This window comes from Arachis hypogaea, chromosome 9 (genome assembly GCF_003086295.3).
Source record: "Arachis hypogaea cultivar Tifrunner chromosome 9, arahy.Tifrunner.gnm2.J5K5, whole genome shotgun sequence".
In the NCBI taxonomy this organism is placed as follows: Eukaryota; Viridiplantae; Streptophyta; class Magnoliopsida; order Fabales; family Fabaceae; genus Arachis; species Arachis hypogaea.
Genome location: NC_092044.1, coordinates 26,753,376 through 26,778,053, shown reverse-complemented (window position 1 = coordinate 26,778,053; position 24,678 = coordinate 26,753,376). Strand labels below are relative to the sequence as shown.

Genomic DNA, 24,678 nt, shown 5'->3' with positions numbered 1-24,678 from the left:
TTGACATGGTTGCAAATAACCAATTCATGTACACTTCTGAGAGGAATTCCGTGAATAATGGGATGCCTCAGAGGAAGGGAGTTCTTGAAATTGATGCTCTGAATGCCATATTGGCTCAGAATAAAGTGTTGACTCAGCAAGTCAACATGATTTCTCAAAGTCTGAATGGATGGCAAAATACATCCAACAGTACTAAAGAGGCATCTTCTGAAGAAGAAGCTTATGATCCTGAGAACCCTGCAATGGCAGAGGTAAATTACATAGGTGAACCTTATGGAAACATCTATAATTCATCATGGAGAAATCATCCAGATTTCTCATGGAAGGATCAACAAAAGACTTAACAAGGCTTTAATAATGGTGGAAGAAATAGGCTCAGCAATATCAAGCCTTATCCATCATCTTCTCAGCAACAGACAGAGAATTATGAACAGAATACCTCTAACTTAGCAAATTTAGTCTCTAATCTGTCTAAGGCCACTTTAAGTTTCATGAATGAAACAAGGTCCTCCATCAGAAATCTGGAGGCACAAGTGGGCCAGCTGAGTAAGAATCACTGAAACTCCTCCTAGTACTCTCCAAAGCAATACTGAAGAGAATCCAAAAAGAGAGTGCAAGGCCATTGATATAATCAATATGGCCGAATGCAAGGAGGAGAGAGAGGACACGAATCCCAATAAGGAAGATCTCATGGGACGTCTCTCAAGAAGGAAGGAGTTCCCTATTGAGGATCCAAAGGAATCTGAGACTCATATATAGACCATAGAGATTCCATTAAACCTCCTTCTGCCATTCATGAGCTCTGAAGACTATTCTTCCTCTGAAGAGGATGAAGATGTAACTGGAGAGCAAGTTGCTCAATATCTAGGATCCATCATGAAGCTAAATGTCAAGTTATTTGGTAAGGAGAGGAAGCATGAAAAGCTTCTCTTAGTACAGAGTCAAACAAAGCCCCCACAATCAAACTCTAAGTTTGGTGTTGAACCCCCACACTCAAACTCTAAGTTTGGTGTTGGGAGTCCACAACATTGACCTGATCACCTATGAGGCTCCATGAGAGCCCACTGTCAAGCTAGTGACATTAAAGGAGCGCTTATTGGGAGGCAACCCAATTTTTATTTATCTAATTTTATTTTTTATTTTTTATTTTTTTCTTCTTTTGTGTTTTATTAGGATCATGATCATGTGGAGTCACAAAAAAATACTAAAATTAAAAACAGAATCAAAAACAGCAGAAGAAAAAGCACACCCTAGAGGAAGGACTTACTGGCATTTAAACGCCAGTAAGGAGCATCTGGCTGGCGTTCAATGCCAGAACAGAGCATGGATCTGGCGTTGAATGCCAGAAACAAGCAATATCCTGATGTTTAAACGCCAGGAATGCACCCTGAGGAGAGCTGGCGCTGAACGCCAGAAACAAGCATGGAACTGGCATTCAACGCCAGAAACATGCTGCACATGGGCGTTGAACGCCCAGAACATGCATCACTTCGACGTTTAAACGCCAAAATTGCATGGAAAGGCATTTTACATGCCTCATTGGTGCAGGGATGTAAATCCTTGACACCTCAGGATCTGTGGTCCTCACAGGATCCCCACTTACCTCACCCTCTCTCTCTCTCCATTCATGGTCATCCCTTCTGTTTTTCGTTCACCACTCACATCCATCCATCTCTTCCCCACCCAATCCCACCCATATCACCGACACATACACAACTCTCCCTCTCCTCCATATCTTCTTCTCCTTCCATTCTTTCTTCTTTGCTCGAGGGCGAGCAACATTCTAAGTTTGGTGTGGTAAAAGCATAACTTTTTTTTGTTTTTCCATAACCATTGATGGCACCTAAGGCCAGAGAAACCTCAAAAAAAAAAAAAAGAGAAAAGAGAAGACAAAAAAAATTTTCCACCTCCGAGTCATGGGAGATGGAGAGATTCATCTCAAGGGTCCATAACTCAGTAGAAGAGCATTTGACTGCATATCAAGAGAGCATGAGGAATTCCCTCATCAAGAAATCCCTGAGATAACTCAGGGGATACATGTTCCTCCACATAATTATTGGGAGCAACTAAGGATAGGAGCACCAAAATCACTAGGGATCATGCAACAAAGGCAAGGAAGAGACATAAAGGAGCTCAAAAAGCATCATTGGCTCTTCAAGAAGAAAGCGCCACCATCACTAAGGTGGACTCATTTCTTGTTCTTAATTTTTTTCTTTTTTTCTGTTTTTATGCTTTATGTTTGTTTATGTTTTGTGTCTCTACTTCATGATCATTAGTATTTAGTAACTATGTCTTAAAGATATGAATAATTCTATTAATCCTTCACCCCTCTTAAATGAAAAATATTTTTAATTCAAAAGAACAAGAAGTACATGAGTTTTGAATTTATCCTTGAATTTAGTTTAATTATATTGATGTGGTTACAATACTTTTTGCTTTCTGAATGAATGCTTGAATAGTGCATATTTTTGATCTTATTGTTTATGAATGTTAAAATTGTTGACTCTTGAAAGAATGATGAACAAAGAGAAATGTTATTGATGATCTAAAAAATCATAAAATTGATTCTTAAAGCAAGAAAAAGTAGTGAAAAACAAAAGCTTGCGGAAAAAAAGTGTGGCAAAAAAAAAGAAAGAAAAAAGAAAAAGCAAGTAGAAAAAGCCAATAGCCCTTAAAACCAAAAGGCAAGGGTAAAAAGGATCCAAGACTTTGAGCATCAATGGATAGGAGGGCCCAAGGAAATAAAATCCAGGCCTAAGCGGCTAAATCAAGCTGTCCCTAACCATGTGCTTGTGGCATGCAGGTCCAAGTGAAAAGCTTGAGACTGAGTGGTTAAAGTCGTGATCCAAAGCAAAAAGAGTGTGCTTAAGAGCTCTGGACACCTCTAACTGGGGACTTTAGCAAAGCTGAGTCACAATCTGAAAAGGTTCACCCAGTCATGTGTCTGTGGCATTTATGTATCCGGTGGTAATACTGGAAAACAAAATGCTTAGGGCCACGGCCAAGACTCATAAAAGTAGCTGTGTTCAAAAATCAACAAACTTAACTAGGAGAATCAATAACACTATCTGAAATTCTAAGTTCCTATAGATGCCAATCATTCTAAACTTCAAAGGAAAAAGTGAGATGCCAAAACTATTCAGAGGCAAAAAGCTACAAGTCCTGCTCATCAAATTAGAATTAATATTCATTGATATTTTGGGATTTATAGTATATTCTCTTCTTTTTATCCTAATTGATTTTCAGTTGCTTGGGGACAAGCAACAATTTAAGTTTGGTGTTGTGATGAGCGGATAATTTATATGCTTTTTGGCATTGTTTTTAGGTATTTTTAGTATGATCTAGTTACTTTTAGGGATGTTTTCATTAGTTTTTATGCTAAATTCACATTTCTGGACTTTACTATGAGTTTATGTATTTTCTGTGATTTCAAGTAATTTCTGGCTGAAATTGAGGGACCTGAGCAAAACTCTGATAGGAGGCTGACAAAGGACTGTTGATGCTGTTGGAATCTGACCTCCCTGCACTCAAAATAGATTTTCTGGAGCTACAGAACTTCAAATGGCGTGCTCTCAACGGCATTGAAAATTAGACATCCAGAGCTTTCCAGCAATCTATAATAGTTTATACTTTATTCGTAATTAGACGATGTAAACTGGCGCTCAACGCCAGTTCCATGCTGCATTCTGGAGTCAAACGCCAGAAACACGTCATGAACAGAGTTGAACGCCCAAAACACGTTACAACTTGGCGTTCAACTCCAAGAGAAGCCTTAGCTCGTGGATAAATCAATCTCAGCCTAAGCACACACCAAGTGGGCCTGGAAGTGGATTTCTGCATCAATTACTTACTTCTGTAAACCCTAGTAGCTAGTCTAGTATAAATAGGACTTTTTACTATTATATTTTTATCCTGGATTGTATTTTTGATCCTGTGATCACATTTTCGGGGCTGGCCTCTTGGCCATGCCTGGACCTTCATCACTTATGTATTTTCAACGGTGGAGTTTCTACACACCATAGATTAAGGGTGTGGAGCTCTGCTGTACCTCAAGTTTTAATGCAATTACTATTACTTTCTATTCAATTTGATTTATTCCTGTTCTAAGATGCCATTCGTACTTCAACCTGATGGATGTGATGATCCGTGACACTCATCAACATCTATCCTTTTGAACGCGTGCCTGACAACCACTCCGTTCTACAAGCGAGAGTTAGAGTGCGTATCTCTTGGATTCTTGATACACGACTCATGGTTGCCCCTTGCCTGACAACCGAGCCTTCTATTCCGTGAGATCAGAGTCTTCGTGGTATAAGCTAGAATTGATGGCGGTATTTATGAGAATCCAGAAAGTCTAAACCTTGTATGTGGTATTCCGAGTAGGATTCTGGGATTGAATGATTGTGACGAGCTTCAAACTCGCGATTGTTGGGCGTGATGACAAATGCAAAAGAATCAAGGGATTCTATTCCAACATGATAGAGAACCGATAGATGATTAGCCGTGCCGTGACAGAGCATTTGGACCTTTTTCACTGAGAGGATAGGATGTAGCCATTGACAACGGTGATGCCCTACATACAGCTTGCCATTGAAAGGAGTGACAAAGATTGGATGAAAGCAGTAGGAAAGTAGAGATTCAGAAGGAACACAGCATCTCCATACACCTATCTGAAATTCCCACTAATGAATTTACATAAGTATTTCTATCCTTTATTATTTAATTAAGTATCTCTTTATATTTTTCAAAAACCACTATCAATTTGAATCCGCCAGACTGAGATTTACAAGGTTACCATAGCTTGCTTCATACCAACAATCTCTGTGAGATCGACCCTTACTCACGTAAGGTATTACTTGGACGACCCAGTACACTTGCTGGTTAGTTGTGCGGAGTTGTGACAAAGTGAGATTCACGTTTGAGAGCACCAAGTCTTTGGATCCATTGTTGATGATCACAATTTCGTCCACCAGTGGCCATCCTGAAAGGGAAAGAGTAAGGATGTTAAAACTTCAAGGGTTAGAGCAAGGAAGAGAACAGGAAGGGTGGTAATCAGTGCACAGTAAAGAAGAATGACGTTAACACATGGTCATGATTACATGTGAAAAGTCATCAATGGAAATATAGCAAGTGCATGTGATGACAGTTAAATGCAAGGTATTTATTGGCATGCCGGCAAAGGCATGAGTAGCATAGATCAAGCATTCAATGTCCAAGTTAGATTACCAAGTCTGTCAAACTAACAATATATTTGTAATAACAATTATATTTAATTAATAAAATATAAAAAGAGTTTTGTGAAAAGCAAGCATTTAGAGTAGTAGATTAAAAGAAATCTAAAAATAGTGCACAATGCCATACGTGCATTTTCACAAACACATAGCATGCATGGTAAATAAGGTATTGAAAGTATTAAATTGAACATGCAAGCACCCTATAAAAATTAATATATAATTTTCAAACAATTTCTTAACAATCCACAAGTAAAATATAAGAAATAATGACCCAAATAAATTTCTAACACTAATAAAAAAGGTTTAAAAAGAAAAAAAAGAAAAGGAAAACATAGATAATGAAAGGAAAAAGAAAAAGAAGAAGAAAACATAAAAATAAGAATAAGAATAGAAAAGTAAGGAGGGAAGAAGAAAAGAAAAACCTTGATAATGGTGGTGAGAAAGAGGAAATAGAAAGTGAGAATGAAGGAAGAAGGGGGGAGAAAGAAATAAGAAGGGAATAGAAAAAGTAGGATTTGGGGAAGAAAAAGATAAGATATTTTGGCAGCTTTGGATAAGTTGTGCGGCGCATGCGACGCGGACGCGTGAGTCACGCGTTCGCGCGAATAGCGCTTAGATGAATTGATGCGGGCGCGTCGGTCACGTGGATGCGTGACATGATTTGTGCTAGTGGCGCGAGGGCAGCCTCGTGTTCGCACAACTCTCTGTGTGAAAACGCATTTTGCCAAATTTTAGGATGACGCGTTCGCGTGGTTGACGGGATCGCATGAATGGCCATATTTTGAAACCGACGTGGATGCGAGGAGTACGCGTTCGTGTAGTAGGGCTTGTGCTTCTAGCACGAGTCCAGCCCAACTCCAGCTCAACTTACTGCCATACACCCATTTACATCGATTTTACAGGGCCACGCGTTTGCGTGAGTGACGCAGACGCGTGGGGAGGCTACATCGCCAACGACGCGAATGCGTTAGTGACGCGGTCGCGTGGGTGAGTTTGTGCCAAAGGCACATCTCCAGCCACACTTTTGTGTGACTCTCTGTTCAATCTTATTTTCTTCCCAACGCATATATGACGCGGACGCGTCGGCGACGCTGTCGCGTCACATGCGTTTTTTTATGCAATATGCAAATGCAGATGCAAACTATAGGCACTAGTACTAAGAAGAGTTATTGAAAAAGGAAATTAAAGAGAGGGAAATGAACGATCATACCATGGTGTGTTGTCTCCCACCCAGCACTTTGTTTTAACGTCCTTAAGTTGGACGCTCCACTAGCTCTGTCTTTTGCTGTGGGTGGATCTTCCAAGAGGAAAATCTCTAGCTCCATGTTTTTCGCCATCTTTTTGCCATGAAATAACTTCAAGCGATGTCCATTGACCTTTATATGTTCAGAGCTTGAAGGATGGCTCAAGTGAAAGACTCCGTATGGCTCCGCCCTCTATACTCGATAGGGACCGTCCCATCTGGATCTCAGCTTTCCTGGCATGAGCCGCATTCTGGAGTTGTAAAGGAAGACTAAGTCCCCAGGTTGGAGCTCTCTTCTCTTGATATTCTTATCATGCACAGCTTTCACCTTCTCTTTATACAGTCTTGAGTTTTCATAAGCTTCTAGGTGAAGGCTCTCTAATTCTTACAATTGCAACTTCCGTTCAGCTCTGGCTTTCTCATAGTCCATGTTGCATTCCTTTACCACCCAGAAGGCTTTATGTTCTAACTCAACTGGGAGATGACAGGCCTTTCCATAAACTAAGCGGAAAGGGGTCATCCCGATTAGTATCTTGTATGCTGTCCGATATGCCCAAAGCGCATCTTGGAGCCTGGTGCTCCAGTCCCTTCTATGAGGCTTGACTATCTTTTGCAGTATGCACTTTATCTCTCTGTTAGACACCTCGACTTGCTCATTAGTCTGGGGGTGATAGGCTGTTGATACTTTATGAATTATCCCATGCCTCTTCAGTAATCCTGTTAGTCTCCTGTTACAAAAGTGAGTGCCTTGATTGCTCACGATTGCTCGTGGTGATCCAAAGCGACAAATAATATGGTTTCTAACAAAGGAAACGACAATGTTAGCATCATCAGTACGGGTCGGAATTGCTTCCACCCATTTAGAAATATAATCTACAGCTAACAGTATATAAAGGTGACCATTATAATTTGGAAATAGACCCATGAAGTCAATACCCCAAACATAAATAATTTCACAGAAAAGCATAATTTGTTGAGGCATTTCATCCCTCTTGAATATATTACCAAATCTTTGGCAAGGAGAACAAGATTTACAAAGGTCGGCAGCATCTTTAAAAAGAGTAGGCCACCAGAATCCACAGTCTAAAACTTTTCTAGCTGTTCGTTGAGGGCCAAAATATCCTCCACTCTCAGATGAGTGACAGGCCTCTAAAATGGATTGGAATTCTGATTGAGGTACACACCGTCTAATTACCTGGTCAGCACCACACCTCCATAGATATGGATCATCATATATATAATATTTGGACTCGCTTTTCAGCTTGTCTCTCTGATGCTTAGTAAGATCGGGAGAAAAAGTGTGGCTAACTAGATAATTAGCTACAGGTGCATACCAAGGAACTACATCAGATACTGCCTGTAAGCTATCAAATGGGAAAGTATCATTGATAGGAATGGAGTCATCTTTAATGTGCTCAAGGCGACTCAAGTGGTCTGCCACTAAATTTTGGTTACCACTCCTATCTTTAATTTTCAAATCAAATTCTTGCAGCAATAGCATCCAACGTATTAGCCTTGGTTTAGACTCTTTTTTAGCTAATAAATACTTTAGAGCTGCATGGTCTGAGTACACTACTACCTTAGTACCAAGTAAATAGGCTCGAAATTTATCCAGAGTAAAAACAATAGCTAGAAGCTCTTTTTCAGTAGTAGTATAATTAGATTGAGCAGCATCTAAAGTCTTAGATGCATAAGCAATTACAAAAGGATCGTTACCTTCATGTTGAGCTAGTACTGCTCCTACTGCATGATTGGAGGCGTCACACATGATTTCAAATGGTTGACTCCAGTCTGGTCCCCTCACAATCGGAGCTTGAGTCAGGGCAGTCTTTAGCTTATCAAACGCTTGTTTGCAATCCTCACTGAACTTGAACTCAATATCTTTCTGAAGTAGTCTGGATAAGGGTAGTGATACCTTACTAAAGTCCTTAATGAATCTCCTATAAAAACCTGCATGGCCAAGGAACAAACGGACTTCCCTCACAAAGGAGGGGTAAGGTAAACTAGAAATAACATCCACCTTTGCTGGGTCTACAGAGATACCAGTATCAGAAACAACATGTCCTAGAACAATTCCTTGTTTCACCATAAAATGACACTTTTCAAAATTTAAAACAAGGTTTGAACTAACACACCTATCCAATATTCTAGATAAACTATCCAAGCAAAGGCTAAATGAATCACCATATACGCTAAAGTCATCCATAAAAACTTCCATACAAGTCTCAATGAGATCAAAGAAAAGACTCATCATACACCTTTGGAAAGTAACTGGTGCATTGCATAAGTCAAAGGACATTCTCTTATAAGCATAAGTCTCAAAAGGACATGTAAAAGTAGTCTTTTCCTGATCTTCAGGAGCTATATGGGTTTGAAAATAACCTGTATAACCATCTAAAAAGCAGTAATGAGATTTACCTGACAGGCGATCAAGCATCTGATCAATGAATGGCAAGGGGTAATGATCCTTGCGAGTGGCTTGGTTGAGACGCCTGTAGTCAATACAAACTCTCTATGAGTTCTGCACTCTGGATGTCAGAAGTTCTCCTTGCTCATTTCTTATTGTTGTGATTCCAGACTTCTTGGGCACCACTTGCACTGGGCTGACCCATTCACTATCTGAAATGGGGGTAAATACTATCTGTTTCAAGTAGTCTGGTTACTTCCTTCTTGACAACTTCTAAGATAGTTGGATTCAATCTTCTCTGAGGTTGACGGATAGGCTTTGCTCCTTCTTCTAAGAATATTCTGTGTTCACAAACTTGAGGGCTGATGCCTACTATATCTGCTAAGCTCCATCCAATTGCTTTTTTATGCGTCTTCAATACACTAAGCATTTGTTCTTCTTGTTGGGAAGTGAGTTCCCTCGCAATGATAACTAGAAACTTCTACTTGTCCTCAAGGTAAGCATACTTGAGGTGTGGAGAAAGGGGCTTTAATTCCATTTTCTGCTCATGGCTTGGCTCTGGATCATCTGGGGCTAGTGAAAATGGTAACGAATTTTCAATGTGTTCAGAAGGTGTCCCTACACTTGGATCTTGCTCCATGTGACTCTCTTCCATTTCTTCCTGGTAAGTTACAGCTATAATTTCATCAATGATGTCGCATTGGAATATGGAGTGATCTTCTGGGGGATGCTTCATAGCTTCATCCAGATTGAAGCTCACTATTCTATTATCTACCTCAAAAGAATAGGTTCCCAAAAAGGCATCCAGCTTGAACTTCGAAGTCTTCAAAAACTTCTTCCAAGCAGGATTGATAAAGGCTTTCCTGAGTCATTTTGGGGCATCTCCAAGATATAGAAGTCAATGGGAAACGTGAGCCCCTTAATGCTCACTAACACATCTTCAGCAATTCCAACCACTGTAATAATACTTTTATCTGCTAACACAAAACGTGCTACTGACATTTTTAAGGGAGGGAGTCTTAAAGCATTATATATAGACAAGGGCATAATACTCACGCACGCTCCTAAATCACACATACAGTCAGAAAATATCACACCTCCAATGGTACAGTTGACCATACATGGGTCTGGATCACTACATTTTTCAGGTATATTTCCCATTAAAGCAGATATAGAACTACTTAAAGGAATAGTTTCTAATTCAGTAATTTTATCTTTATGTATGCACAATTATTTTAGAAACTTTGCGTATTTAGGTACTTGCTGAATAACATCAAAAAGGGGTACAGTTACCTCAACCTTTTTGAATATTTTTACCATTTTGGGATCAAGTTCCTTCTGCTTTCTGGCTTTCCTAGTAAGGTGTGGAAATGGGATAGCAGTGGCGTCTCTTACAGCTTCAGCTTGCTGGGGTTCTGCATTCCTTGGTTGGGCTGCTTCTGCTTCAGCCATGCCTTGTGCTTCATCTTCTTCTTCAACATCCTCTACCTCAACCATGTCATCAGCTGGGGCATGTTCTAGCGGGCTTGGCTCCTCAGGATTCCTCCCTTGTAGTGTGGTCCCATACCTTAAGGTAATGGCATTGATGCCACCCTTGGTGTTGGGTAGTGGTTGAGAGGGGATTCCACTGGAGCTCAAAGGCCGATTGTTGGAGTTATTTAGTGATCCAATCTGTGATATAAGAGCTTGCAAGGTAGAGTTCAGACCATTTAGAGTAGAAGTAAGGTTGTTTTCCATGGCCTGCTGTCTCCCATCAATAGATTGTAATAACTCATCATTAGAAGATGAAGAGGGATAAGTGATCTAAAGGGTCTACTGAGATGCTTGAGGCTGCCTTAGATGAGGTGCTCTATAGGCTTGATTCTGATTCTGCTGTCTGATGTTGTTATTATTATTCCACCTCTAGTTTCTATTGTTATCTCTGCCTCCTTTGTTATGATTGTCCCTCCAACCCTGGTTAGAATTATCTCTCCAACCTTGGTTGGAATTGTCCTACCATCCATGGTTGTAGCTGCCACCTTGATTGTATCCTTGATTAGGGCGGTCATAGAAGTTATGAGTGGCTGCCACAGTGTTGTCTTTCTGTTGGAGCTGCGGACATTCATCAGTATAATGACTATAATCAGCACAGATCCCGCATACTCTTTGTGGAACCAACTGTTGGCTTTGCTGTGGTGGAGAAGGCTGAGCTTGCTGAGCTTGTTGTTGACTCAACTGCATCTGCTTTACTAAGTTGGTCATTTCACATATACTCTGAGTTAGAGCAGTAGTCTCTTTGCTAGAGGATACCTCTGTAATAGCTTTGGAGTTGCTTTGCCTTTGCTTGTGATTCCTAGTGGATTCAGCTAAGTCGCTAATCAATTGCCATGCTTCATCAGTGGTCTTGTACTTTTTCATAGACCCATTGCTAGCACCTTCCAATGTGGTCTTATCTTGAGGCTTCAAGCCCTGTGTGAAGTAGCCAATCAACATTAACTTCTCAATCATGTGGTGGGGACATGCTTCCAAAATATTTTTGAAGTGCTCCCAATATTTGTGGAGAGTCTCGGATTCGCCTTGAACAATCATGGAAATTTCCTTCTTCAATCTATCAGTAACTTCAACTGGAAAGAATTTTTCCAAAAATTCCCTTCTAAGCGTATCCCAGTTAGCAATAGTCGCTCTAGGTTGGGCGTAGTACCACTCTCTCGCTTTTCCCTCAAGAGAGAACGGGAAGGCTTTTAACAGAATAGAAGTTTTATCTGCACCATCACGCTTGATAGTAGAACAGGCTGCCTGGAAATTCCTAAGGTGCTTGATAGGCTCTTGAACAGGTAAGCCATGAAACTTAGGCATCAAGTTGAGTAGTGCAGTCTTTAGTTCAAAATCTGCAGCCACCGCTGGGTGATGTGCTTGATACGGTTGCAGTGTAAAATCAGGGGCTCCAGCTTCCTGGATAGTAACTCTCCTAGGTGCTACCATGTCACCTGCACGTAAATCAACTCAATCAGTAGAAAAGGAGCTTGTTTATTCCTTAAGTGACGTTTCAGATTCGCCCTCGGAGAGGACTAACCGACGCCGAGCTTGTCTTATACATGAAATAGTTCTTTCAATCTCAGGATCAAATACTTGCAAGCTTGGATCAGGTAGTGAATGCGTCATTCAATGAAAGAAACATGCAGCTCATAATAGCAAAATAAAATAAAATGCAAATAAATAAATTCTAATCAATAAACTAGCACTCTATTGTAACTTCCCGGCAACGGCACCAAAAATTGACGTGGCAGAAATTGGCAGATTAAGAATTATTAAGAAAAATAGCTTTGCAAGTACAGCTCTTAAACAGCAAAAATCCACTTGTCAATTTAGAAAAGAGTTGTCACAAAATTAGAATTAAAAACTAGGAGTATGAATCCCAGGTCGTCTCCCAACGAGTTGCAGAAAGATGTGCTATTTTATTAATCAGAGGTTTTCCAAAATGGTTTTGAGTTTGATAAATAGGAAATTAAATCAGAGAATTTATGTAATTTAAATAAAATCTTGACCGGGAGAAGATTAATCGGAAGTTCTATCATTGTTGGAATTTTCTCAAGATCAATTAAAAATTAGTAATTATTTCTACTTATTTAACCCTCAACAAATGAAAGAAAGTCAAGTTAATAGTCAACTTCTATTCACAAGTCCTAATCCTCTCCCTTGGGAAGGGTTAGAGTTAGTGACTAACAAGCCAACCAACAACGAACCAATTACAATTGAACTCTTGAGTATTCTAACTCAAGGTTCTCCTTTTAATCAACTCCCAATCAAGTTGGAAAACTACTCCAATATCATAAATGTAGACTTCACAAAATTAAAAGGGGAAATAAAAAGAGACATGATAAACAATAATCAAAGAGATCAATTAAAAAATAAAAATAGTCTTGTATTAAATGAACTCTAAAAATAATCCAATTGTAACTCTGGACAAATTAAGGATATGAAAGAGTAAGTGAAAGGTAAGTAAACAAACTAGAATGACCAGTTTCGGAGGTAGACTCTTCTCAATAACCAAAGCAAAATCTTCAAATTCTAAACTATGAATGTAAAGAAAAACCTAGAGGAAGAGGTAGAATTCTCTCTCTTGATCCCAGAAACTAAAACTAGAAATTATGCCGAATGTGAATTGTCTTTTGTCTCTGCATGTTTCCTGGCTCTAATCTGCGTTTCTGGGCCGAAAGCTGGGTTAAAACGCGGCCCAGAATCCAGGCCAGCGATTCTAATAAATTTTGCAGATCGCGCACGTCACGCGACCGCATCGTCCACGCGTTCGCGTCATCCAGCGTTTTTCGTGCCACGTGTGCGCGTCGACCATGCATTCGCGTCACTCGTGCAGCTTCCAATCCACGCCTTCGCGTCAGGCACGCGAGCGCGTCACTGCGATTTCCTCTATTTCGCGCGGTCGCGTGAGCCATGTGGCCGCGTCACTTCTCGCTGGTCATCTCCTCAATTTCTTGTTTTCCTTCTATTTTTGCAAGCTTCCTCTCTATTCTCTAAGCCATTCCTGCCCTATGAAGCCTGAAACACTTAACACACAGATCATGACATCAAATGGTATAAAGAAAAATAAAAATATATAATTAAAAGATCTTTAGGAAGCAAGTTTTCAATCATAGAACAAATTTTGGAAGGACTTGGAATATCATGCTAATCATATGAATAAGTGGGTGAAAGACTTGATAAAATTACTCAATTAAACACAATATAAATCATAAAATAATGGTTTATATCACACCTCAAGTCCAAGGTTTCTTATTCTTAAGACCTTATTCACTCACCATTCAAGTCCAAGTGTTCTAAGTGCAAATGCTAGCTTAGCTGCGTTGGATTATGGGTTGCTAGTGCATTGAGAGACTATCAAACAAGGTTTGGATTCTAGTATATATGTGACGAATAAGGTCTTAAGAATAAGAAACCTTGGACTTGAGGTGCAACTATAAGACGCATCGATAAACAAATAAAACTACCTTGTTAATGCTTCTATTGCATAGATGCGTATTGCGTGCTGTGAAAATGAAAGAAAGGAATTGGATAAGGGCCCTATTTAGAGAAAACCGTTAGCGGCTAATCACATTTTAGTCCATATAAAATGTTGTATTTCTAATTCACTATATGTTAATCTTATTATTTTAAAAGACTTAAATCATAATGCAAAAGACAAATTTTATAATCTTCTATAAGGACTAAAGTAATAACATGGAAAGATAAACTTTGTAACTATTTCAAATCTATAGGTTAGATAATGACAACAATTTTAAGGACAGTAACACTTACATTTTAGTAGTATCTTTTTAAGGAGTATCAAAAAAGGATAGTGCTAAAATAATTACAATAGAAGTAAAGTTAATCCCCTGTTTTATAGGTGCCAATGCAATTAGAACAATAATTTAGGCATTAAAAAACATATTGGAAATATGCATCTAATAGCTTCAAAGTTCCACCATACAATTTAAGCTTTAATTACAATTAATAACTTCAAACCAAAGGTCAAAGAACTAAAAGAAGGAAGCTACTTCAAACGCAAATAGACCAAAATAATAAGTACGATTTGTTCTTTGTCAAAATGCAAACCTGAGTTGATTGCTTGATTTTCTTTTACTGTGAAAAATTAAATTTAACCAACAAGAAAAATTCCATCATCCTAGAATCTGTTGTCTCTCATGCGTGCTGTCAAATACTTCAAAGAATGTGAAATTTTAGCATAATTAGGATGTGATATACTTGCAACAAATGAGTTCTTCTTTTGTCCTACAATAATCCAGCTACACTCAGGCATCTTTTAGATTTCTTTCTGTATCATAGTGATCCTCAAAGATCTAGATTCTTTCTAATGTCCTGATGCAGCATACATATTAGAAAGCAATACATATGGGGTAGAATTGTCGGGTTCTAACTTAATAATGTTCGTAGCTGCTTGCTCTCCCCTTATGTCATCACCATGAATTCGGCAAGCTCCCAATAAATTGGCCCAAATCATAGCATTTGGTTCGACATTTAGTTTGTCGATGAACTCTTCAGCTTCTTTGAGATTACCCCAACGACCAAGAAGATCCACAATGCAAGCATAGTGATCATCCCTGGGTTTAATGCCATAACAGTTCACCATGAGAGAAAAAATTTGACGGCCCTCAGAAACACACCCAGCATGGCTGCAAGCAGTGAACACTCCGAGGAATGTGACATCATCTGGTGTAACACATGAGTGAACCATCTCATTGAAGACCTTCAGCGTGATTTCTGCATGACCATTTTATGCAAATCCAACTAACATTGTGTTCCAAGGAATCACATTCTTTTTAGTACCCATTTCATAAAAAACTTGCACCGCACTTTTTACATCCCCACATTTAGCATACATAACTATGAGTGCACTGCTGGTTAACTCATGCAAGTCAAAACCAGTATGAAATATTAGAGAATGTATCTATTTCCCATCTTGCAATACCGATAAGAGAGCACAAGCTCGAAGAACTGAAACAAATGTTGCTTGGTCAAGGAAGATACTGTTGTCCCGCATTTCTCAGTATGAATTTATGGCCTCGTAATAGCAATCATTTTGAGTATTCCCAAAAATTAAAGCAGTCCACATAACAATGCTTTTAAGGTTCGAAAACTCTGAGAAAAGTAAGTTGCCATCTGCAATCCTTTGTGAGTCCTTATACATGCCCAACAAAGAGGTACTTAAGAACTCACTACCACATAATGGACCCCTCTTAACTATAGCACAGTGGATCTGCAACCCTAGAATTACCTGAGAACCGTTACAAGCATCTATCAGGCTTGCAAATGTAAGTTCAGATGGCTTGAACCCCAATGCCAGCATCTCACTAAGAAGATTAATAACTTCTTATATTTTTTAGAGCATATCCTGAAGTCAGAGCATTAATGGATACCACGCTCCATTCAGGCATGCTAGAATAGATTTTTCGTCCATCTTCAATGGACCAACATTTAGAATACATGTCAATATGATAACTTCCAACAAAAAGGTTTGTTTCTAATCCTAACTTAACTATCAGGCAATGGAACTGCAATCCTGCTTCTAAAAGCTTAACATTTCCATAAGAGCTAAGTATGCTTGACAAAGCTACCTCGTCAGGTATTATGCCATGTAACCTCATTCTGTTGAACATTTTGAAAGCATCAGTTTCCTCTTCTTCCTGCACATATCCAACAATAATGGCATTCCTAGAAATGTTATCTCGCATTTTCATGTGCTCAAACTATTTCCTAGCTTCCTTCAAAGCCCCAGCCTTAGCATACATATCTACAAATGCATTGTTCACAAATAAATTGTTTGCAAAACTTCTCTTGATAACAACTGAATGCACCTGACGACCAATTTCTAAGCTTTCAAAACAAGCACATGAACTCAAAATGCTAGTGAAGGTAAATTCGTCCGCTTCAATGGTATGTCATGTCATGTCAAGGAATAGCTCCATTACATGATTGAAATAACCATTATGTGCATAAACTCCCAGTGTAACATCCCTTCCAGCAAAATACCTTGCTTAAGTCAGGGTATTTCTACTAGAAAGAACGTTACGTGACCTTTTCTAATATTAACTACTTAATTACTGAGCCTTTATATCGAGTTCGCGTTTTAGTTTTAAGAAAATTCCGGAAAATTTTGTTTTTATTCTTTCAAGACATGTATCAAAGATAAGCATTGCAAATAATAATACAATCATATAAGTATTATTAATAGTAATTCTTATACATAGAAAGTCATATAAACCCAAATACAATACCTACCCCTCTGATAAAATAAAACTTCAAAGGAAAAGAGCGAGGGGACTCTATGAAAGCAATTAAAACCATAAAGAAAACCTACTAATCGCTCGCAGCTTCAAATTGCATCTTCAAATCTGTGTCACTGAAAGGGTGGAAAATTTGGGGGTGAGAACCAAACCACATGTTCTCAGTAGAGGTAGAGAATGCCGTAAAAGTAAAGAATAAAGCGCAAACAGTTAATTTCATTCAGATACATCTAAAAGAAAATTAACCTTCTTTAAAAGCATTAGTTAATTATTCAAAATCCTAAACCCATATTTTCTTTATAAAACTCTCAAAAGTTTCCTAGACTGTATGAATGACTAATTTGTTCCAAGCATAGGTTCATTAAGTCTATGCTGAACCAGCTTAATCTTTCATACTTTACTAAACCTCAAACACAAACCAATCACGGCCTCAGGCCTAAGCAATTCAATCAACATCCAATTCACCACAATCCAGTCAATCAGTTACAACCACAAGTAATGAGGTTCAAACACAATCAAGAGCAATTACATCAAGTATAGCAATTAGCAGTTAAACAGAATTATTCACTTAGGCATTCCAATTACAATATACACAACCAAACAATGTCACATAGATGCATATGATGAATGTCTAGTCCTAGTGCAGGCCATGAGCTCATGTGTCGGTTAGCACCTGCCTTCCCGACATTTATCCGGTCACGAGTCCACGATTTCCCGGATACGATTTTCCATTCAAATAAATGCGCATATAATTATTAGCAGCTCTATTGAGACAGCCTCTGCTTTCTACTCGCAGGAAATATACTCTTGGGAACGGAAAATTACTCTTGGGTTGCCTCAGGGCAACAGATAATTAAATAATATCTCTTGGGTTGCATTAAGCAACATATATATATAATATCTCTTGGGTTGCATTAAGCAACAAATATATATAATATCTCTTGGGTTGCATTAAGCAACAAATAAGCAAACACTATCTCTTGGGTTGCCTCAAGCAACAAACAGACATCTCTTGGGTTGTTTCAAGCAACAAACAAACATCTCTTGGGTTGTTTCAAGCAACAAACAAACATCTCTTGGGTTGCTTCAAGCAACAGATAATCATACAATAAGTACATTACTCTTCCCTTTTTCTTTCATAATTACAAATACGCAAGCGGGACAAGACCCACGCCCTTGCCAACAATCTCATATACCAAATAATCTTTTCTTAAAAGAATCATGGAAGTTATTATCATTAAATAAACCTTAAATATTGACTTTGATTAAGTCCTTATACTTTTATAAAAATTCGGACATAATCTCCTTTAAAAATAGGACTTAGCCACCCTTACGGGTCCCAACCAAACAATCCACCAAACTCTTTTTAACCTTTCCAATATCAATTCAATTCAGAAACAAGCAAATTCCAACATTGAAACAGCCATATTTCACTAAGGTTCATCTTTAGTTTTATGAACTCATAACTCTTACTCGAGCATTCCCAGCACCCTATCTTCTTTTCTGTTTTTAATATAGCAAATGAACTCGGAATTGCGCAAACTTTATGTCCAGGCGTTCGTCTTAAAATAAGCTTTCTAACAAACTAAAGATCATAATTTTCTGGTTTCTCTAGCCTTAGGAATAAAGGCAAAACCGAGACTGCTCTGTAGTGAGTAAAACCAGAAAAACAGCAGCAGCATGTGATATTCAAAATTCAATATAAAATCCAAGTTAAATCCAATGACTTTGAAAATTAATACAGTTCAACTACACTCATCCAAGTGTCTTTTCCAATTGGTTTCAGGTCAATATCATTTTTAATGAAGAAGTTATATAACCTAGAAGCTAACTAATTTTCTGCAGAATTCTGTTTCAAAATTTAATGAACTTATCTTCTTCCAAGTGCCATAACTTACTCATTAAAACATGGATAGCCCTGAAATTTACTTCACATATGCTAAACATACTTAATTTTTACTTCCAATTGGTTGCACCTCGATATCCAACCAGGTTCAAAAGTTATAAACTTCCAAATTTACTGATTTAAGAAAACAGAATCTGGCCTTTGCTGCATAATGCATCGTATTTCAAAAATTTGTATCTTTTAAACCGCAAGTTCAACCATTCTGAAATTTTACGACATAAAAATAATAGGACTAAAGTTTCATTTAAAATTGGTTCCATTTCAAAATTCCAAGTGCAGAATTTCTATTAAAGGAATCAAGTTGCTGCTGTGTTAAACGTTCTGCAGAAAAACCAGATTTGACATCCCCAATTCAAAAATTTACCATAAATCATAAACTTAATGAAAAAGTCTCAAATTTACCAGTTTAGTTCCTTGTATCCCCAAGTTTAACCCAGATTTGGTTTCACGCAATTCCGATAAACACAGAATTAGTTATAGCTTTTCAAAACTGCTGACTCAGTTTAGAAGTTATGCAGAAACTCAGATTTTGGAATTCAACTTTAGAAAATCATAACTAGTTCTCTAACTGATACGAAACCTTAAAAATTGAATTTCCACAATTACACTTAATATAATTTACTTAACATTTCAATTCTTATAATTTCAGTCACTATAGAGTTACTAACTCACTTTCAAAGTTGCCGTTTAATTTCAAAGTTCAGCTTGTTCAGCAAGTAATTCAACATCTCAAATTCAATCCTTTAAACATTCTCTAAACCCAATTCCAGTCAATCATCAACTAAATCCATCACCGATAGAATAATTATAAAACCATCTCAACAGCAACAATTCCAACATAATCCATCAAAATTCAGAATTTTCATCAATCACTCTTCAACATTTCATATTCCACCCATGATCAATCAATTCCACAAAATCCTCAATTTCAATAAATTCACAGCCACAATTCAACATCCACACAACCAATCAATTTCGCTATCAATAATTCCAATTATACTTCACAAACACATTTTAGCATTCATATCATCAATTAATCACTCACAACAATTAAGACTATTTGCAGATTACTCAATAAACCTTGCGGGCATTCTAAAATTAAAACCATTTAATTAAACCCCCTACCTCGATGTCGCAATTACAAGAGACCGTTGGCAGAATTGTTGCGAGACAGCTGGCTGTACCTCTACTAGTCACGCAACCGTTTCTGCCCAGAAAGCAGCAGCACTACATCTCAACACAACCGGGACGGCAGTAGCATTAACTTCCACAACAATGACCATGGTTGCAGTGAAATGAAGATTTCGAATTCAATGGAATCGAAAGGCAGAAACAGCTCTGGTAATTTAAAACGGAGCACAGGCCAAATTTAAATTAAAACAAGAACAAGCAATTTAATAAGAAATCGGCAGAATAGAGCGTGAAATTGGAGCAGAAATAAGGGGAAAAGGCTAACCCAGGCCAATGGATGTTAAACCTAAGTATAGCGGAAGCAGGGCAGCAGCGATTCCTAGCAGCACCCCGCGGTGGTTCCGGCAGCAGCAACACCCCGCCAGTAACTCCATGGAGACAAGCTCCAACAAACATAACATAGTCAAGAACATCAGAGGTAGATACTGGGTATTTACAGAGCGGCAAAGGTTCAGAGATGGTGGTTCTCATGGCTAGGGTTTAACTGACTCACCACTATTGATGGCGGCGACCGAAGATTCCGGCAGCGGCAGCGGCAGAGGAATGGTCCCTCCTCGGCGCGTCACTCTCTCACACACGTCTCGTCCTCTCCCTCTGTGACAGCATCAACGAAACCTCTTCTCCCATGTTCGTTTCCCCCGCCGTAGTGGTAGCGGCTTCCCCTAAAAGCAGCGCTGACGATGGAACTTCCTTCCTTCACGCGGTGCTTCTCTACTTCGATCACCCTCTCCTCTATAACGGCTAGGGTTTGGTGGTGTGGCGGTCAGAAAGCTGCGACGGTGGCTGTGTTCATCACCGGCAACGCCTCTTCCTTCCCTTCCCCTGTCCTCTCCTCTCATCCTCTGGCTCCCTTTGGTTCGGACTCTCCCTCTCCGTCACTCCCACTCTAATTTTGGCTTCCCCTTTTATTTTGCTGTCCACATATATATGATATACATTCTTTTGAAGATAAATGGTAAGAATGGGTAAACGTGGGGTTATAAGGAGGAGATGAGTATACCGGTGCGTGTGTGTGTTTAATTGGTTAGGAAGGACACGTATTAGATACTAACAGTACGTATAAAATAAGAAACATAAGACTAAGAAAAATATATATATACGAGTAATTTAACAATTTTACAAAACATTTATGAGAGGATAACAATTTAGAATTTAAATATAATGCTATAAAAATTACTTTTAAAGTGCATAAGATTTTATTTATTAATATATCAATGAGTTCAAACAATTATTTTTAATTTAAATTATAGAATAAGCATACTAATTACATTTTATAAAATATAGTTTAAACTCAATACTAATTATTCAAATTAAATGATATAACTCTTTATTATTTTTTTATTATCGAAACTTTAATTTCTATTTACAAAATATCTAATTATAATAAAATTACTTAAACTTTAAGTATTTATAAAAATCCATTTAATCATTCCTAATAAATTAATCTCTAGGAGCTCAAATTAATAAAATAAACCATAATTTATTCATAATAGAAATTACTTAAATTAAATTATATAATACTTCCATCACTAAATTTTATTTCCAAAACATATGAAATAACCAATTATAAAAATTACATAAGAATATTGATTAACTTAAACTCCAAATATTAATAAAACTAATTTAATTATTCTTAATCGACTAATTTATAAAATAAGATATCAAATTAATAAAATAAATCGTAATCCTTTTAGAATAATAGTTACTTGAATTAAATCATACAATTCTTTCTTATTTTTCAATTACTAAAATTATACAAAATATTCCATTATAGAAAATTACTTAAGAATCTTATTTGATTTAAAATGAAATTATCTCCGAATCTATTTAATTATCTCCAATAAAATAATTTCTAAAATTATAAAGTTTAAACTTAATAAAATAAAATCACAATTTATTTATAATTAGATTTTCAAAAATGCGGGATGTTACACCCAGCATGGCATTCCAAGTGACCATATTTTTCTCAGACATGACATCAAATACTTGCTTTGCAGCATCTAACATTTCGCACTTCCTATACATACTGATCAAAGAACTTTCCACATATATACTAGAATCCAAACATTGTTTGATAGCCTCTCAATGGACTAGTAACCCAATCCAACGTAGCTAAGCTGGCAATCACACTAAGAACACTTGCCAGCGTGGACCTTGAGGACTTTATACCACACTTTCTCATTTTGAGAAAGAACTCAAGGGCCTCCTTGTGATAGCCCCTCTTAGCATGACCAGAGATCATCGCATTCCATGCCACAACATTGCTAGTGTGCATGTCTCGGAACAATTTACAAGTATCATCTAGCTTACCCAAATTCACAAGAGCATTGAGAACAGTCACGAAAATAACCTGGTCAGGAGAGCAGCCAGCTATCTTCATTTTGTCAAACGATTGGAGGGCGTCTTACGGTAGCCCAGCTCGAACATAACCAGAAATCAAAGCCGTCCAAGAAACAGTGTCCAAGTGGATTGTGGCGTCAAATATGGTGCTAGCATGGTGGAGAAAGCAGCATAGAGATCGATAAAAGTACCCTGGCCGAACGAATTGGACTCAAAACCTGCCTTGATCATGCAGGAGTGAAGCAGCGTGCCGAATTCAACATTCATGAGCTTTGAACAAATAAAGAGTGTGAATTGGTCAGGCAACTGCATGAAACACATCATAGAAATGAAATAACAGAGTGTATTTTTGAATAACCCCTGCCTTGAGTACATGGAAATGATAGAATTATAAGCGGATAAATGTCTCTGAAGGGGATGGAGCTGGTGGAAGAGCCTCTGAGCAAAAGGGACATTGCCGGCAGTGGTGTAGAGATCGATGGTGGCACTTACAAGGAATCCATAAGAGGAAATGTCGTGTGCTTGAATAACCTTTGCCATTTTTCCGTCGCTGTGGTTAGGAATATTATTGAACACATGGTAGCTGTGATGGTTATGGGAATTGGTTTTAGTTTGTCGTAAGCGGAAGCAAATGCGGAGAAGGTCGTCGTAGACTTGTAAGATGGAAGGAGGAGAAGGGGAAGGGCAGTGCTGAATGGTGAGTGAATAAGGGCTTAAGAATAAGAAACCTTGGACTTGAGGTGCAACTGCAAGACACATCGACAAACAAAAAAACCTACCTTTTAATGCTTCTATTGAATAGATGCGTATTGCGTGCTGTGAAAATGAAAGAAAGGAATTGGGTAAGTGTCCTATTTAAAGAAAAGAGTTAGCGGCTAATCACATTTTAGTCCATATAAAATGTTGTATCACTAATTCACTATATGTTAATCTTATTATTTTAAAAGACTTAAATCATAACGCAAAAGACAAATTTTATAATCTTCCTTAATGACTAAAGTAATAACATGGAAAGATAAATTTTGTAACTATTTCAAATTAATAGGTTAGGTAATGACAACAATTTTAAGGACAGTGACACTTACATTTTAATAGTATATTTTTAAGGAGTATCAAGAAAGGATGGTACTAAAATAACTACAATAGAAGTAAAGTTAATCCTTTGTTTTATAGGCGCCAATACAATTAGAATAATAATTTAGGATTTAAAAAACATGTTGAAAATGTGCATCTAATAGCTTCAAAGTTCCACCAGACAATTTAAGCTTTAATTACAATTAATAACTTCAAACGTAAAGGTCAAAGAACTGAAAGAAGGAAGCTACTTCAAATACAATTAGACCAAAAACTATAAAAAGCTTATAAAATTTATTCATATTCAGTCTTTCCAAGTCCCATTTAAAATAAACACACACAAATACTCCAAAACAATGAGCATAATGATTATTCCAATTTCCAAATGCAATTATTAGATAATGTAACCCTATTACAAGTACTTAATAAGATTTTTAATTTTGAGTTATTACCAAGCTAAGGTAATATTAATAATAGTTTTGTCCAGTGATTCCACTTCCTCTTTGTCACAAACTCTACCGGCATAAATATAAGCATGTGGGGGCCATGTTCACAAAATTTGGTGTGTCCCACACTCCTTCCCTATATTATTTTTTCCCCAACTTGGATGTACCTATTCTTAAGATTTAATATGAGACATTAGGGAAGAATAAAATAAAAGGAGAAATCCTTCAATTATAATATATATAAGATATGGCTCCTAATTATATTAAATCACCAATGCATATGTAATGAGAAAACAAATAAATCAGTGCAACATCATAGAAACAAGGAGCTCTTGCTTCTTGCAGTGTGAGTCACTAATTAAAAGTTTAGAACTTATTTCACGTGGATTGTTAAAGTGTTAAAAGTCAAGAAAAATATAGTTAGGAATAAAATTAGAGGAGCTTAATCCAGGTAACGTGAGGGTTTACTTTTTATTTTTTAAGTTCTAACCAGAAACTTATATTCAAACACATGAAATGCATAACAAATTTACAACAAACAGTTCATAAGTAATGCAAATAATAATATAATTCTTTCCATTTGCGAGAAAGCAGTAACAATGGAATATATGTATGATTTGTTCTTTGTTAGAATGCAAATATAAGTTGATTACTTGATTTCCTATTACAGTGAAAAATTAAATTTTGTCTTTTTTCTAGAATCTGTTGTCTCTCATGAGTACTGTCAAATGCTTCAAAGAATGTGAAATTTCAGTATAATTAGGATGTGATATACCTGCAACAAATGAGTTTGTCTTTTTTCTTACAACAATCTAGCTAAACCCAGGCATCTTTTGGATTTCTTTCTATATCATAGTGATCCTCAAAGATCTCACTTCATTCCAATGTCCTGATGTAGCATACATATTAGAAAGCAATACATATGGGAAAAAATTGTCAAGTCCTAACTTTATAAGGTTCTTAGCTGCTCGCTCTCCAGTTATGTCATCACCATGAATTCGACAAGATCCTAATAAATTGGCCCAAATCATAGCATTCGGTTTGACATTTAGTTTGTGGATG

General features: G+C 37.5%; 1 long non-coding RNA gene across 6 annotated transcripts; it reads right to left on the bottom strand.

Moving 5' to 3' along the window:
- Positions 1–12,767: 12,767 nt before the first annotated feature.
- Positions 12,768–20,791, bottom strand: LOC112710744 (uncharacterized). 6 transcript variants are annotated; one of them, XR_011865585.1, is made up of 6 exons: positions 20,250–20,791; positions 20,022–20,139; positions 19,691–19,903; positions 16,734–16,775; positions 13,867–13,904; positions 12,768–13,417 (listed from the first exon to the last, which is right to left on the bottom strand). It is a non-coding gene; the product is annotated as an uncharacterized lncRNA (long non-coding RNA). The 6 variants fall into 6 exon arrangements; XR_011865586.1 differs by having other exon boundaries at positions 13,396–13,425; XR_011865587.1 differs by lacking the exon at positions 13,867–13,904.
- Positions 20,792–24,678: the final 3,887 nt, after the last annotated feature.